The sequence below is a fragment of the Melitaea cinxia genome, chromosome 9 (assembly GCF_905220565.1).
Source record: "Melitaea cinxia chromosome 9, ilMelCinx1.1, whole genome shotgun sequence".
NCBI lineage: Eukaryota > Metazoa > Arthropoda > Insecta > Lepidoptera > Nymphalidae > Melitaea > Melitaea cinxia.
Genome location: NC_059402.1, coordinates 12,729,300 through 12,748,841, shown reverse-complemented (window position 1 = coordinate 12,748,841; position 19,542 = coordinate 12,729,300). Strand labels below are relative to the sequence as shown.

Below are 19,542 nucleotides of genomic sequence, written 5' to 3'. Positions count from 1 at the left end.
GTACAAATAATATTATTTAAGATCGAGAGGGTACCGAAGAATCGGGATATAATTAAAGATAATGAGACGACATTCAAGTGTCCGTCTGAGTCTAAAGAAACGATGTTCGAATAAAATGGAGCGTCCAACTTTTATATGCTATAAAAATTATAAAATTGACAATAAAAATATAGTTTTTAATTATTTATTTTAGACCATACCAAATATTATAATAAAATATCAATTGTAAAAATTATTTTTATGTAACTTTTTTTTTTTAATTTTCCAAAATAATAAAATGAAAATAAGTCGTCTCATCTCAATATCAACGGTCCGCAGTAAGATTTACTCCTGTGTCACAGGTCCGGAAACAAAAAATACACAAGCACAAACGCCCAGACCATTACACATATCTATGGCATATACATACGTTTTATAAAATATAATAGTTTAGGATTGATTTTCATAATGTAAATAGTTAGGTTAGGTTAGTCAGTTATAATCTAAACAGACAAAACTCATGCAATAAAATAAAATAAAATATATAAAAAAATGTATTTTAGATCTAAGTGAAGTATAACTTTTAAGAATGTATAATTAATATCGTTAATGTTCATTACAATCAACAAAATCTTGTATAAATCTAATATAAATTTGTAACAAAAAACTTCGTAGCTCTGCGTCAGTCTCGACTGACTAAGACAGACCCGAAATGAATGGGTTTAATTCAGTTAAATTTTATATTAAGAGACTGTATAATTTATAACTTATACAAATTGTATTTGGAGTTAAAGCTTATTTATTTGAATTTGTATTAGAATATAATTGCCTTATTTCATTGATTTAATCAATTTAAGGTTTTCATTCGCTTCGGGAATATTCCGTGTTTATTTGTTTAATTTTCAAATTAATTCATTTTATTTTATATTGTTAAGGTGAGGTGATGATTGAGTTACACATCAGCATAATCAAAATAATAAAAATTCGTTGCAGAAAAATACTTATCATAACCGCGTGATGATCAATAAAGATTGTCACTATTATATGATCAATTGTATGTACTGCATAGAGGTTTGTATAAAACCATACAGTTAGATATAAAATTTCATATTCGTAAAATTTAAATTCTTATTTTATTTAATATAACATATTAAATATTAGAATTATTATTTCTTGCTAATAATTGGTGTGAAAGTAGATATAATACTAAGAAGTTCTGACTAATAATAATGATTAGTTTACCAAGTGGTAAGTGAGAATAACCTTTACTGTGAAGTGTTTAAGATAAGATTTGCAGTGCTATTAGTACTGTACACTCACCGAAACTAATTCCGAGATCTTAGGATTTGTGTACGAGACAGTTTTAAATTATCATGATACATTGCTCTTTCTTAACATAAAATATTTTGTTCTTTTTATATGTAGAAAGCAATGTACAACAAGTACAGTATTCAAGACGGCATTCCAATGATACAAACCCTACTCAACAAAAAAAGCGTTACAAACAAAAACGAACGCCAACTTCTAATTAAAATGATTAACTTAATGGTTAAAGTCATTAGCGATTTTAATTTCAAATTGCATGTTTTTTCCATGTCCAAAATTGAAACAGTTTTACGTTTGGCAACGCTTATAAAAGGTTCATTTAATATGGAAAATGTATTTTAATGTTCACGAAAATTGCAAAAGTATTAAATAATACACTTTTATTTAAATTTAAAATATTGTAATTTGCTTTGATTTATGGTGAGATTTAAAATTCAGAAGTCATCGCGTTGTTATTTGGAGCAGACAATCGCCAAACATACTTAGTACTTTGTAAGTACCCAGTCTAGTTCTTAGAATGTAAACGCCTATTCTATAGTTAAGATTATTTTGCAATTTTTAACTTAGCCTCGATAAAAAGTATGATGGGTGTCTATAACAATTTACTTTTAAGCTGGAGATATCGTTTCTTTTTTTAACCATTTTTACAGGCGTTGTTTTAGATAAGCGACGCGAATCAACATGATACAGGCGATTATCTTCTATATACTTATTAATACGTGAATCAAAAACTTTGTACCCCTTTTTACGAAAAATGAGCGGACAGAGAAGTATGAAATTTCGTACACTTAGGTATAGAGGAGTGCAGAATGCTAATTTCTTTTAAATTAAGCATAAAAATATATTAAATCAATAATAAAAAAAAACATTACACACACTACCGTGTTTTTGACACACACACACACGCGTATGTGACACCCTTTTGTTTATTGTCAAAGTCTGTAGTTAAATAGATTTTTTTTAAGGTTCTTTATTTTCATTATTTTGTGGTGTTTTTTAATTTAAATTTTTAATTATGGTTGAATTAGGACCTCTGGGCGACCACTAGTATTTATAAATACCAACATAAGCGATGTTTTACCACATTGGTCATTAGTACTGGGTTGTTTACATAGGCCGCGGGTTCTATAATAGTTCGACGATAGTTTTTCAAAATCAAAATAAAATGTAAATAAAATGTCAATGTAAATTGTACGTCCTAAGGTGGGGCTTGTAGAGAATGCTTTAAACATTAAGCCCGCCTTTTCTACAATTCTTTAACGTATTGTGCAATAAAGTATTAATAAATAAATAAATTAAAATCAAAAGTAGCTTTATTCAAATATGCTTCAAAAGTACCTTCGAATCGTCAGTTTTCATCAAAATTTTAAATATTTATACAAATGATAGCTTTTTCTGTGTGTTTGCGTCCTATATTGCGTGTACTTGGATTACAGATACAAAATTCTCATCATACTGGGAGCCGTTGATTGTTATTTTATTATTTGAATATTAGATGACTGTGTTAGTACATTACTGTGTGCGTCGCGTAGCGTTCCACGGTTGTCGGACATGTGAACTTTTGATAATATTTGTTTAAGAGTCTTCAGACATTTTCATCAGTTGTCATTGATAAAAATTATGAACCGTAAAACATGTAACAATGAAAAAAATGAAGGTATTACGATAAAAGCAGGCCCAATATATTTATAGCCAGTTTTTTTTTATATAATAATGTTGTAAAATTATATACCTACCTAATTATATATTGTGTTTGTGTGTGTGTGTGTGTTAATACAAGAATTACATATTCTGACATTTATAGAGCAAGAAAATATTTTCTAAATTCATACATCAAATGTTTTATCTATTATCCGTAATACCTACCTAATTAGTTTTTTTTTATTATTTCTCAATATAGAACGTATACAATATACATGCCCTTAACGACATTAATCAGACTATAAAAACCAAAGAAGGTTATATTATAATTAATTTTACTATTTTTGAACAATTTGAAAAATTACTCCATTGAGAGTAAAGTGCAGAATATGATATAAACAGATTTTAATTGTTGAATGTCACAATTTTCTTTATTATTATTAGAGATATTAGATTCTAGTATAATAGTCTTGTAACAAAGGTCATTGGTTTTCGGTCACGTGTCACTGACATTTACGTCATTTTGTTGAAATATTGACTCGACGTCTTCTTTATAGAGTTGTATACATATATATTTGTATCAACTTTAATATTTTTTTAAAAATAAATATCTACACAATTGAAGTATTGTACAATTGTACGTTTAACAACTTTTCTTTCTTAATTCTTTATGCTATATTACTTTTTTCTTTTATTTTGTATAATAGTTTGCAAAACATAACGAAAACCTGTAAATAGCCAAATTCCACAGGTGATGTCTCGTGGATTAGCTAGTAACGATAAATAGTAACGCAGCTAGCTGCACCAGAATATTAATAGACATTTTAATACATATGCGTTTGATGTCATCTAGTTGCTAATGAGGTATTAATTACTAAATTAACCCTGTTATCGTAATAAACACCTTAATTAGAAGTTAATTTGGTAGCACATCATATACAAACGTTTACCGACCATATCGTTTAGTGGAAACAATGGGTTTTTATTAGTTTGTAGAATTTTATGATTTTCGTAAATCATATCTTACGTATTTATCTAAATAGTAAAACTTAAAACAATAGAAGGATAGTTACCCCACACACATACATACAAATTAAGATACGTTATAGTACATATGATTTTAGTACATCACTCATCATCACTTCAGTTAATCGCAGTCCACTCTGGACATAGGCCTCCCCAAGTTCGCGCCAGACATAGCGCGACCTCACGTGTTTTGCCCATATCAGATCCTTATCAAGGTGGGGAGGATTGAGTATCTACCATTTTTTTTTTAAAAATCTTATGAAAGAATCATGAAGAATTCTTAAAATGAACGTATACGTTCAAACACAAAAAAAAAACAGAAAAATTTAAGTTTTTATTGGTAATTATAAGGTAGAGCAATGTAATAATTAGAATAGAGTTGAAACTTACTATAAAGAGATAGCAATTATTTATGGAATTCACATGAACATAATTTTTATACTAAAAAAAATCTTAAATAAAATTGTAGCAAAGGTTTCATATTTATAAATCTTAATTTACGAATAGGTCATTTTTTTTATATATTTTGTTTTCATCAAGAAGGATTCATATTTGCGTTGCGTTATAATGTAAAACTGCGCTTGTCGTTCAGAAACTCAGTTTGACGTTCTTTTACCGTTACAACAGAAGACAACATATTTTACAGTAATCTGTACCATAGATGTTATTGCTTAAAATTACAGGTCTGGTTTTAGATAAGGATATATGAGTAATATTATACCAGTTTGAGTTAGGTTACGTTGTATGGAAAATATTTCCGATTATCCGCCACATTCGGATAGTATGGGATACGGATTGTAGAGTTTCAAGTTCAGAATCATTTTTTTTTTTTTTCCTTATTTGGACCCAAAATTTTCGGGTAATTATGATTTATTGATAGATTTATTTCAGATATCCGATGTTTTCGGTTTCCGCTATGGAGCTCCGTAATATACCCAGTCGGTAAGCGACAGTAGCGTGCTTTAACCCGTAAATAAGCGTCTCGTTCGACCAAGTCATTAGTGCACAATAATGCCTTCAATTGTCAGATACACGTCTGTCATAATTATCTTGAAAGCGAAAGTGTCCGACCCGGTTCCTGCATATTAAAAGTATTGTCATTATTAACACATTCAATTGGAATGTATTTCATATAAATATTATGAAAGGGAAAGTTTGTGAAAATGTTTGGATGGATGTGTCTTTCATAATTAATGTGGTTATAACACTCAACCTTTTAAATAAAATTACACGCCTTAAATACAACGTAATAAATAAATAATTTTGACATAGATACACGATTGACTATTACTAAAGTGTGCAACTTAATTGTGTGTGTTTCAGGAAAAAATGACTAATTAGCACGTCGTATACACATTTACCACGTGAACTAATAGAACCTTGAGTCTTTCTCTCGCCATTCAGCTATTGTAACCACCGTTGTCATATGCCAATGAAACTGAACATTTTAATAGTTGATAACCAGGGTTATCATTGCAACATTTTAATTACGAATATCAAACCGGATATGTGTTAGGGTAGGTAGGACACAGGCAAAACCGAGCGTCATAGCTATATTCGTAATCCAATCATCAAATCCAACCCTAATAAAAAGAAATTGCAACAAAACATAATTATCATAAATATATTTATCATACCCGAAGTTGCTTTAAGCAATCTAATGATGTAAATTATTTTAATAATTAAAGTGCTTTGGAAAATAACTTCTTAACACTCGGCACGACCTCGCCGCCTTAATTAGTATGAGATAAATAAATATTATAATATGGTTTATTACCACTTAATAGCAGTCGTAAAGTGTAAAATATTCAAAAGTTGATACGTTGTTTCATTACGTCTCGAATATAAAGATATTAAATAAATTAGTGGATGGATGATGATACAATAGGTACATAATGATATATTAAATATTAAAAAAAAAAATCAGTTTACTTGACTTTCGGGGTAACGTCTCCATACTCGTATAATTCGTAGTAATTTAAATATTTTCTTTATTCGCCAATGGATTGCAATCGTGTCAAAGTGTTAGACCGATTAAGCAAAATGACAATTGTTTTTAGGTTTTGAATTTTACCTTTGACCATGGCGTCAAGAACGTCGCTGAAATATCAAGTCTCAAAATGACGATCGAGGTAAGTCGGGTATTAGGAAAAGCAGTTAAATATTACAGTTAGTAATTTTTGTCGTATAGTTGTTTTGATGGCTTGGTAACAAAATTTCAAAAAAAGGATTTGCATCAAAAAGATCACAAAACAAATGTTACTAACAAACCATTGGAACTCTATTATAAATCGTTAAAATTGTTTTCGACAGTTTTGGTATTCTGATATTTTAATATCATAATTATATTTTGTTTAAATTTAATAAATGTCATTTAAAAAATTATGTTCATATATTTGTTAATAAAACACTTATTTTACTCATGAAAATAAAATACAGAATAAAATAAACATTAACAATGTCATATCATTCTGTTTTACAAGCAAAGAACTAATTATGATTCTGTATCAGATATATATTTTATTTATATCTTTTTTAAATCAAAGTATTTAATAAACTTTATTTTACAAAATTACTACAAAATCAGATAATTTAATTATTATTAAACTAAATTGGATAAATATCAATACTATTATAAAATAATTACGAAATAACAATATATTAACAACACATTTTTGTCGTACGAAATAAAAACGTAGGTATTATACAACTAAACGCAGAAGACACCATTCTGACATTTTAACAGAATATCATTAAAGCAAGTAGTCAATCGAATTAATAGAATACAAAAACTGTCGACAATGATCATAACATTGATAGCATCTAAAAGAGCGCTTTGAAATATGCTGTTACTTAGAATATACTAGCAGAACGCCCAAACTTCGAAATGATATATTTACCGTCAGTGGATCGCATTCTTTTATCATCTTCTATACAAATCTTATCACGACAATTACGAACCGTCGATGCAGTCGTTCGTAATTTGTGCGCGTATTACATACATTTCAACGATTCACTTTTATTGATTTAGATGTAAGTTAGAATTTTTGGTATATGAAAAGCAACTGTTTTGAACCCGATACTCGTGGGAACATATCAGCAATATCAAACCTCTGCTTCACCTTAGCTCCTTGTATTATATAATGAAAATAAAAGGAAACAACCTCTTGTAATGATTGTCTAAACCTGCCCCCCATTTATAGTTGTAAATTTAACCAATTTAAAAACGAGTGCCGTCTTCCGCGTAGTTAGCTAATTGTAACATCGAATTACAATACGCACTAAATTAAAATTACGATGGGGGCTTTTTATTCTATTCATTTAAATTATATCTTAATATTTTCATGTGAACAAAATTTATTACAAAGTCTTTGATAATTCCTATTTGTACTTATAGTATGAACTGATGATTTATTCATTCTGATTGATAATATATCTATTACTGAAAGGGTTTAAGTTAAATATTTTATTATTGTCCTAAAGTCATCTTCAGTATAAAATCATACTTCGGTACATAATACACCACGACGTACACATGATACTACTATAACTCAAATAAGGAAAAGTAGTTATATAGCCACGCAAGTAAAATCGGAAGGAATATCTTGTTACTCGTTCTTTCACTTTTCAATGAAAAACAAGAAAATATTCAATCATTCTTATATGATTTTTATGATGGTCTACAAATATTTTTACAAAACGAATCTAATTCCACAATGGCTCGTAATAGGTAACTTAACATCTCGTTAAAACTTTACACAAGCTCAGTGTAATCGTTAAATAAAGAAATTAAACAAACGAAAAAACAAATATCGGCATATTTGAAATAGCAATGCACTTAGCTTAATTGAAAATACAAAACACTCTATTACACCCAAGGTCGCGCCGGGCGTAGAGACAGAAACAAAATTATTTGCAATTTTTATTTTACTATTAATCTTTTTATTTTGTGAACTTGCGAGATTCATAAAATTACTTCAGTAGTCGATAGCATATTTATTAATGTTTGCAATAACGAATATAGTAAGACAACTTAGCAGTAGATTAAGACAATGATGGCATTATCAAAAAAAACCATTAATCAAATAATGAAAATTACAAATAAGATCGAGTTAGATTACTTTTAATTTACTAAAGCATATACTTAAGTTATTATTTATATATAAGTATAAGCTATCGATAACTTCAGTGTTACAATTTATTACTAAACACATTTTAAGTTTTTGTACGAATTATCGCTGGAGGCGATGGTACAACGCGACTCAGGCGCACGTCGATAAAAGAGCACTTACATTCCTGACATCGTTTAAAAATTACTATCTTTATAATAGATATTTATAATTTAATTACGGTTGTAAATTAATAATATCTAGTTCTAAATAACTCTACACACCTTATGGTAATAAAGTGCATAAGACATTTTTTATTTCATATCCACGACAATTACTAGAAAATGCTTTTTTGAAATTGATACTCGTAGAATAAATAGTTCAAAGTTTATATTAAAAACAGAAATGTATCTATTAGTTTAACTAAATTAATGGTAAGATAATGATTGGTAATCACGATTTGGAAATGTAAAATAAATAAAAAGTAAGTAAAAAGTAGTTATTAAATAAAAATTGTACACAATTTCCTCAGTTGTAATGCAGACCGTACCGCCCGAGGCGACGCTCAACACCGCGCGGCTACGTCGGGAAACGAATTAGCAAAAACTGTATGAACTATTACTTGTATCCATTGCATTGCATTTATTGTTTCACAGGTGAACGTATTCGCATGTTTAGACTTTGTTTTGTTTTGTAATTTCGTTTTATTGTAACCTTATTTATTTAATATCGCTTTTTGGTTATAACAGCTGACCTGGCAGACGTTGTCCTGTCTTGCGAACTCTGTAAACGCGTGCAGTTGTAATTATCGTTATATTTTTTTTAAATGTTTATTAGAATTCTCTACTTAAGTGTAAAAAAAAAATAAAAAAATTCGCCTAGAAATTGTCTTCTAATTTAACGCTTAGCAACACATTCATTTTATCGAAATAGTTTATACATAGTTTATTTTGTAAGAAATTGCAAAATAATGAATATCCGACTATACATCAAAACCAGTTCTGTACTTTTGTTAGATGTCAAGTCTTACTGTCATGTCGTTTATGTAGACGTGACTGGGCCGTTGGCTCAGTTTGTAGTGGCCCTGTTTACTGCTCCGCTGGTTGCGTTTTCAACTCCCTTCTGAGTCTGGGTGTATTATTTGTATTTATATATTTATATATGTATTATTTATATGTATATTTATCAAAAAAAGATATTTAACTAACATATAACAGTCTGTTACCTATAACAAAAGCATTAAGTTGCTTACCGTAGGAACAGACAACCGTGTGTGTGTGTGTGTGTGTGTGTTTGTGTGTGTGTGTTTGTGTGTGTGTGTGTGTGTGTGTGTTTATGTGTGTGTGTGTGTTTGTGTGTGTGTTTGTGTGTGCGTGTTTGTGTGTGCGTGTATGTGTGTGTGTTTGTGTGTGTGTGTGTGTGTGTGTTTGTGTGTGTGTGTGTGTGTGTGCGTTACGGGATATTTATTTATTTTTTAATCTATACAATTTTCGAAAAGCAATAATAGACACTCGCTCCAGCATATGGTTGGTTGATATATACTATACGTATGTAGGTTTTTAATTATCGCAGAACTAGAGTTTATAAAATCTCATTTCTCCGTAATTATATGAATACAGGATATAATTGGATTAAGCTTAAACAGGGCTCGTAAAAAACATAATTATGCATGCGCTAAATCGATCCCATTCATCAACGTCACCGCGATAATGCTATTTTCATCGAAAAGTAGGCTCAAGCGTTTTCAGACGATTCGCAAGCAATCCCACCGTACCTAATAACAGTATCCGAATGAAGGGTTGGGAGAGCGATTCGAATTTTAATGAAATATTTGATTTATACGCGCCGAGAACATCAGGTAGCTTATTATAAGGATATATCATTAAACATTACCTATATAATTAAGTTCCGACTTAGCCTCGAGCTACCCCAATTTGACCGGCATATAATTTTAATAAAATTGCCCGTCGACCGATGAATAAAAAAAATATTATAACACATCTGATTGATGTATTATTTGGTAATTTATTGGCTGTAATTACATCGTGTAATAGTTGATAATGCGATGGTGTGGGAAGGATTTATTAGTATTTATTAAAGTATGAATTATCGTATAATTACTGGGATGGGAGCTTCCAAACTAAACAGAGCGGTTGTGTCTGGGATTTATGAGCGGTTCTCGGAGGCGATCTAATCGTGCCGGTGCGATGTACGGCGCGGTTCGGCATACGAATTGATCTCTACAAACAATTCTTCTTAACTCTCGACTCGTCTAATAGCAACAGTAACTAAGCGATTACGTCATTCGGATATCTTACTTTTATAGATCGGCTGTTGAATGTTATAAGTGGAATATTTTTACGAACGCATTTAACAATTTAAATCCTAGTTTTTTTTTTTCGGGCACACCTTTTTTATTAATTTTTCAATAATAAGCGGTAACTGTAATCTAGGAACGCCGGCAACACCGGAAACATCCTCCATGGGGTAGAGTTGGCAAGCGTGTTGCCATCTCTACCTCAGACCATCTCCAGTAGGTTTGGCTAACTTACTCACCACAGGAACTCAACACTACTTACAGAGCATTATTTGTCTGCAAATTTCTGGTCTGGTCTAAGGTTGTGATTCTTACGCAGTAGGGTTTACCCAATTTTGAGTAGGATATTTCCCACTGTGCCCTACCTCACTACTACCTACTCGTAGAATTGACTTAATACATATGTATGTGCACATACTATACTATCTGTGTGTATGTGAAAATCCGTAGCATGGTAGATCGTAAGATACACTGGTAAACATTAATCAAGCTTACTTCGCAGTGCGTGTTCCTTTAAATTTACCATTATATTGGGACCTAAAAGATCACTTAAACAATTTTTAAATATGTCAAGTTGGACGACAATATTTTTACTTCCTATGTTTTACCGCGATAGCCATTTGAAACAAACGACATTTGAACAAAATAACAATCCATATTAAATTAACACAAAGATATTTACACCTTTGACATTTCAGTTTTAAGAGATATATATATATATATATATATATATATATATACTAGCTGTGCCCGCGGCTTCGCGCGCGTTGAAATCAGTTTGTCACTAAGTTTTCCCGGCATACTTCCAGTGAAACTCTCATCAAAATCGGCTTAGCCGTTCCGTAAACTTTCCTCTTGAAGTCCTTTCTCTATTAGTGAAACCGCATGAAAATCCATTCCGTAGATTTTGAGGGAATCGATCACATACGCTTTTGGGGACTTTATTTTATAATACAGTAACTGTTGCCCGCGACTACGTCCGCGTGGTTATGAAGATATGCATTACTATTAAGATGCTTAACGCAAATTATTTTTTTATTTCAGACACTTGAAATGCTTATCACTCTGAGTAACTTTTTCAAAGGCACAATTTAGTATAATTCAATAGTTATTTTTAAAAAACCTCTCTATACACCACATTTTTGGATTTATTTTCAGGCTGCAGTATAAATAACCTATCAGGCGAACTTATAGCTGCTGTATATGTTTCATACAAACTATCGTCCCCAATTAAACCCCCTTAGCGGTGAAAGATCGCAAAATCCGGACGTCGTCCGACGTCTTAGCGGACGTCTACTAAATATAATATACGTCCCTGCCAAATTTCATCGTTGTCCATCTTGGATGGATGGAGATCATCCAGCGGTTTTTGAGTTCTCGTGATGAGTGAGTCAGTGACCTTTCTCTTTTATATATACTTCCTCACCATCTTTAGAGCATACATTTTAAATTTCAAGTCTCTTACCGTAATAACATAAGACTTTCATTCAAACTTCCAACCCCCGTTTTACCCCTTTAAGGGCCGACTTTCGTAAAATCAGTTCTTAGTAAATGTTCACGCCCTATAAGGAACCTACCTGCTAAATTTCAAGTTTGTAGCTGTTATAGTTTCGGAGATTTCGTGATGAGTGAGTCAAGCTACCATCCCCCGTTTTAACCCCAAAAGGGAGTTGATTTCTAAAGATACATTATTTGAACACCTTCTCACTATCTATAGAGCATACATTTTAAATTTCAAGTCTCTTACCTTAATAACATAGGACTTTCATACAAACTTTCAACCCCCGTTTTATCCCCTTAGGGGTCGAGTTTCGTAAAATCAGTTCTTAGTAAATGTCTACGCCTTATAAGGAACCTACCTGCCAAATTTCAAGTTTGTAACTGTTATAGTTTCGGAGATTTCGTGATGAGTGAGTCAACCTACCATCCCCCGTTTTAACCCCAAAAGAGAGTGGATTTCTAAAGACACATTATTTGGACACCTTTTCACTATCTATAGAGCTTACATTTTAAATTTCAAGTCTCAGACTTCAAAAACATAGGAATTTCATACAAACTTCCGACCCCCGTTTTACCCCCTTAGGGGTCGAGTTTCGTAAAATCCGTTCTTAGCGGATACCTACGTCCTATAAGGAGCCTACCTGTCAAATTTCAAGTTTGTAGGTGTTATAGTTTCAGAGATTTCGTGATGAGTGAGTGACCTTTCGCTTTTATATTTATTATAGATTATAGATATATATAATTAATTAATTTACTATTCATATTTAAAATAATTGGTTATTTATTTATTACCTTCCAGACATTTTTATTACTTGATGTAATTTAAATAGGGTCTATTGAAATTCTTCAATGGCCTCTTACCGTTTTTCAATATAATCATAAAGCCTTCTGTAGCCGCAACATTTTTTTTTCAAATTACTACTTGTTTATGCACGACAATTAAACAGCGCACCTGTCTTTGTCACGAGCTCTGTAGTACCAACTATTGCGCTTTCTTTATCGGGTACAAGAAATAAAGATAGCCAATATTTTTACAATGTAGATACTAGTACTTAAAAATCATATATATTAATACGCTAAGACGTTTGCCTTCTTTTTTAGAAAAATCTGCACAATTACCCCACATAAATCTTTATATATATATATATATTTATTGTGTGCGTGTGTCACTGAACTCCTCCTAGACGGCTGGACGGATTTTGATGAAATTGTTTGTGTGAGTTCAAGGGGATTCGGGGATGGTTTAGATTCACAATTTGGTCCACTGGAAAATGTTTATTTAACTAATTTTTCATTTATACGTAGTTGTTAATTTTGGAATGTTTTACATTGGATCCGGTAGACTGCGCTACCATCGCAACATCGAATATTAAATATTATTATTCTATTTTAATTTCAATTTGTCCCGACAGTTGGTGCTGCGATCAAATTGAGAAAAATATTTGAAATTTTGTGGTATGACAAAACAACGTTTGCTGGGTCAGCTATATATAATTTTATAGATATTTGCTTGCTCTACCGGCATCCATAACTGAAAAGCTTTTTTTGCTTTTGTAAAGTAATTAATTATTAAAATTATATATATGACAGATTTAATTTTAAACCAACGTCAACATGATTAAAGGTCGGTAATTTTTTTACCTTTTTAGTGCAAATTATTCGCACGGGTTGTTGCTAGTATACTTTTAGAATTAATTAATAAATAAGAATGGAAACGAGGGCACAGCTAATAACATGACATTATGACACAACAAATAAACTTTAAAAAATGTCAAATAATTTTTAGATATATAAAAACTCAATGCAATATTATTCCAAACTACAAAAAGTAAATATTTAATAGTAAAAGATTATTAATGTGGTAGAAATAAATTTAATTTATATTTCTTTATTTATTATTTTTTTTTATTAATACAGTTACACATAAAATGATTCAATAACAAATAAACGATAAGGTGCTTCATTTTCTATAAGTCCAACTTATGGCTCAAAAATTTTAATATAATTTATTGAATAAACAAGGGAAACTGTACTGTGCTACAATATGATAGAAAAGCATATTACTTATAACAAATATATGAAAATAGAACTATAACCAGATGACTTTAATCCTTCAAATCACTAGGTATCTAAAACTTTAATTGTTTTTATACTTAAGACGAAGCACGTGATTAACGCACATATTCTTGTGAACAAACAAACTAACATAATTTTTTATAGCCCTATAGCCCTTAAACTATTATAGCAACATAACCGGAGATTAGGTGGAAATATTTCACAGATGCTATGCTATCATTATCGTGTATATAATTTATGCATTGACGTTATAATCACCATGAACATGTGTTTGAATCACTACCGTCGACAAAAAACGATTTATATATTAATAAAATAAAATGTTCGTGACCGTGTCTTAAGAATGAATACTTTTTTAATTGCGTATTTTTATAAATTAATTATTTAGCGAAAAGTCAGGAATTAGTAAAAGTGACGGAACTCAATTTATTCCGCAAGTAGCAATAGTAAGTTGTTATTGCATTTAGAAATATAAAAATGGTTGTAAAAATGTTACAATATTTTTTTTTCTAGTGTAAGTATTTTAGATATAATCTGTTATAAAATTTGTAAATTAGTACCTCATAGGTAGTAGTTTTAGGTAGTCAAATAAAAGATAGAAAAATAGCATCTCTATATTGTTATTCTTAAAACTTACCTCTAGTAATGCACTAAAAAAATTTGGACCTTATTATCGTTTGATTTAAAAAAAAAATATTAACATTTTATAGCTTGTCTTTTATAAATAATATAACAACACCTATCACTCGGTGTCAAAAATTTATCACCGCTATGAAAATTGGGGATAGTTTTAATTGCACATCAAAAAACTTATCAATTAAGTAATTGTTACATCAAATATATTATTTCACAGCAAGTAAACCAATTGATTATCAAAGCTAACGTTACAAGTAATTCGAACAACCAAGTAATATGCATTTTATAAATAATGCTTAGGTCGGAATACATAATTATAATTCGAATTTACTTATCACATTGCCTCGACATTATGAATATCGCAATGTGGATTGCAGGGCAATTGTTATTGTGTAATTAGATAATTGGTTCGAGGGTTAGGTTATCTTGTTTTTTATTTATTGAATGGGTATATTTTTAAAATGCGCTGCTTGAATCAATGGTCAAGATCGGTCTGCTTTCCTCGATTACAAATGAAATTAATATTTTGTTATTGTCTTGTTCAAACTAATAACCACCACCGGGTTGAGTGGCAAACGTATCTGCTGCCAATTCTTCAAGAACTGTGTATGTAAAAAAAGGAAGCGTAGACATTCTATTAAAGCAAAACCTGTTCTGAAAATTTAATAATATTACGGAAAAGTAGAAGTTTCTCACTGTTTTGTATGCTTCTTTATAAACTTAGATAAACTGCAGTATGTAATAAAAAAGAACCCTTGTTTTATAAATAAAAAAATTAAGCAATAAGTTAATAAATATAAATAAATAAATATCATATAACATACACACGGTCGTCTGTTCCTATGGTAAGCAACTTAATGCTTGTGTTACAGGTAACAGCCGATTGTTATAACAATATGTATTTTTTATAAATATACATAGAAATAATACATATATAAATACATAAATACAAATATTATATTACACCCATCAGGCGGGAATCGAACCCGCAAACCGCGGCACTGAACGCAGGGCCACTACAAAGTGCACCAACGGGCTAGTTTAGTTTACTGTGCACTAGTCATTATTAGATGTGCGTTCATAAAAAAGCTCTACATTTAAATAAACATCGATTAGCCACGAACATAAATGTATGCTATGGGTATATGTAACATAAAGAATATTGACTATATTCCCCCTCTTGCCGTAGATGTCGTAAGAGGCGACTAAGGGATTATTTGGAATTTATAATGCCGGCGATGGCGGGATAACCGTCCAACTGCTGACTTTGAAATACACAGGCCGAAGACGGGCAGCAGCGTCTTCGATGCGACAAGTAAGGCAGCCCTGCGGCTACCAACCCGCCTGCCCAGTGTGGTGACTATGAGCAGCACACATGCGTTCACGCCACTTTTGGCGCGACTTGTGAAGGCCTATGTCCAGCAGTGGACTGCGATAGGATGAAGTAATGACGATGATGATGATGAATTAATTATAAACAAACCACTCTTAAAATTGTAAACCGTTAAAAATCACGTCTAAAAATTTTTTTATTAGTAATAGAGAAAGCTAGCGTTAAAATTTTTCCTTCTCAATCACGTTATTTAAGAAATTAACATTAATTTCATTGATTATAGACTTCGATGAGTTATTTATTAGGTATATAATTAAATTTACAAATCAACAAAGATACAATTATGTAAGTCTCTATAAAATTGATGAATTTTGAACCTATTTACTACCAACCTAAGCATTTTTTTCATATGCGACTAGTAAAAAACAGTGTGCTGTGTGGCTAGGGCACTAAAGAATTTAGCCACGCCCTCTCTTCCCGTGGGTGTCGTAAGAGGCGACTAAGGGATAACAAGGTTCCACAACCACCTTGGAACTTAAGAAGCCGACTGATGGCGGGATAACCATCCAACTGCTAGCTTTGAAATACACAGGCCGAAGACGGGCAGCAGCGTCTTCGGTGCGACAAAGCTAGTACTGCGGTCACCAACCCGCCTGCCCAGCGTGGTGACTATGGGCAAAACACATGAGTTCACGTTATTTTTGGCGTAAACTTGTGGAGGCCTATGTCCAGCAGTGGACTGTTTAGGCTGTAATGATGATGATGATGATGAAAAAACAGTTTTGCTTTTACAAACTATAGACAAAAACAGTAGGTACTGTAGATATTTAATAATAGCGAAGTAATTTTTAAAATATTGACCCGAGTGAAACGTAATTAGATCTAGAAAGTTCCAAATATAATATCTTACACGAGTACTTATCATGAAGTCTGGATATTAAAAGTTTTAAATGTTGTGATTCACCTTTCTTTTGTGTTATAACGATCAGCTAAGAACCGGTTTCAAAAATTAACTCTTAGAAGGGATTTGGATTCCACAATTTACGATGTACATTTCGAGAGTGTATGCTTATGAAAAATATATCAAGACTTAATTTTCATGTCTTGATTTTCGTTTCAGTCGTTATCGTATACTAACATTAATTTAAAATAAAGAATGTGGAAGAGTTTAGTTTGTGTTGTCGCGAAACTAGCCGAAAGTAAAAACTTTTCCAATTATTAGGTTGCAAGTATATTCTTAAGTATTCTGCGTCAACTTATAAAATTATGATCCTATACAAAGTTGCCTATTTTGACTCTTATGAGCAGAACAATACACACATCACACACTTTTTAAATTATATTACTACTATTAACTTTTACTATATATATCCGAACGAATATATAATACTTGTATATATATATATATATATATATATATATATATATCTATATATATACATTCGTTCGATGGTTTATTTATATATATGTTCTCTAGGTGTATACAAAACAAACACACAAGCTAAAATAATCTTCCTTCATATGCCCAAGCATCTTTGTACATTTTAACTTTAAATGTGAAAATTATTTTTTAAAGCAGGTCATGGTGAAAAACGATCTACACCTGTTAATGAGAAAGATGGGAGGGAGAGCTTGTACCATGGTGATCTACTGTGTATCAACTGATGTCCCCTAAGACATGTAAGTCTCAGTCCTCCATAACTAGATGTACGACTAAATTAAAAATATTAAGCATTATAAAATCCCTCAATTTTTGATGTTCGTTATTGATAAACGCGTTTTATCAACTGGTCATTGAGATATATGTGCCATTCACGACGATCATTTTGATTTGTCTAATGAATTTATAAAAGATTATCGTTAAAATATTTTAGAATTGAATAAAAATGACAGAAATTAATTACAATAAAAATGTTTAATATAAAACTAAAGACTTGTACAAAGTCAAAATCTTCTTTCTATGCTTAAGTACTCTTAGCCCTATTTCATTCATTCAACCAGCAACGGACTTGTGGCTCCCCTGGTGGCGCAAGTGTTAATTAACCGCAATTTTTAGTTTATCGTAAAATTAAAAACTTGAACACGAAGGTTATTGTCCTATCCTATAATAAAATAACACTGATCCTATTGCTGTTATCAAATTTACACTCGCTCATATCACTCATCTTTTCGTCTGTTTGTGTTTAGTATTTTCATTGGAAATTCATGTTGTTACCAATAAGTTGTCTTCAGACCTAGTGTTTACACTGTTTACATTATCACTATTATTTCTAGGTTATGTATTTTGTTCTGTTGGTAGACTAGGCTTAAACTGCAAACTCTGAGGTATGCTACTTAAATATTAATCCGATCGAAATAAAACGTCTGAGAATGCTGTGTTATTTTCTTACCTCTGCTTTAAAATGATATGTTCTGTAATTATAGACTACAAAAATATTATACTACTTTTAAAGAAGCATTTAAGAAATGTATTTATTTATGCACAGATCTTTAAGGCTTTGATATTTTAAAGTTGTGTAAATGATCCGAATACAACTTATCTCCGCCCCTGAACTACTATGTCATATATGTCAAACGCTGTCCCAAACCCCTTCTGTGATACGTAATAACATTTTTTCAGATATAATATTAATCTATTTAATTTTTTTTAATTAAAAAAAAATAAAATTTAGAGTATGCGACTTACCGGAGCCACTGGCAAAAAGGAAATCCCTTTGTAGGGAGGACGTTTTCAAGTAGGGGTAAAACAGCTTGCCGCCGTCCCGGAACTAGCGCCGCGACTACGAGAAATAAATAAAATATTAAATATATTATGAAGAATTAAATACCTTTTATTTTTATTCCGTAATGAAATATCACACATTTTATTATAAAACAAAAGAATATTAATGTACCAATAATTTTCGATTAAGCTTTAAAATATCTTAATAATGACATTATAATAGAAGTGACTTATTAACTAAAAATAAAATAACTCAGCATTAAACGAAACATATTGCTATCTCTAACAAAAAAGTTCCGGAAACAATTTTTTTTCGGATGACCCTTTGTAACTTTATTTGAGCAGAAGGCTTATTAAGAGATTTTTACTCAATAATTACTTTGATTTACAAGTAAGCAGTCAATTTTATTCGTAAAAACCTTCAGATACATATTTATTAAAGAAAATTATTCACATACATAAGTCTTACACTATTACAATAAAATTAATAAATTTATTTCTACAGTCCTGTTACCTAAAATCAAAATTACATTCATGATTAATATTGAATAAATGAATAATTATTATCTTTAAAAATACAATAAATACCATACAAGTTTTATCAACATTTTCTAATTACTCCAGTTACAGTTCCAGTTCAGGTACGAGTTAACTTTTAGATTTAGAACATATGACTTCATAATTATAAAAATATTATTTATTTATTTAAAAAATATATTAACAACTTTTTCAAGAGTATAAGACCCGATTTGTACCAAAGCGGAGAGGAGAGGATATGTGTTTAGAATAATCAATCAGATTTCGTTATTTCCAGATCTCCTCTTAGCTTCTGTGAAAATGGATCAAGCGGATAGGAGAGATGTCATTCTTCTATAGA

At 30.8% G+C, this 19,542-nt stretch overlaps 1 protein-coding gene across 1 annotated transcript in view; it reads right to left on the bottom strand.

The window, feature by feature from the left end:
* Positions 1-18,684, bottom strand: part of LOC123656350 (POU domain, class 6, transcription factor 2) — a 161,792-nt gene extending 143,108 nt beyond the window's left edge. Inside the window, exon 1 of the mRNA XM_045592044.1 lies at positions 18,630-18,684. The gene's annotated coding sequence lies outside the window, so the exon portion shown is untranslated. The remainder of the gene's footprint in view (positions 1-18,629) is intronic.
* Between the last annotated feature and the right edge of the window lie 858 nt (positions 18,685-19,542).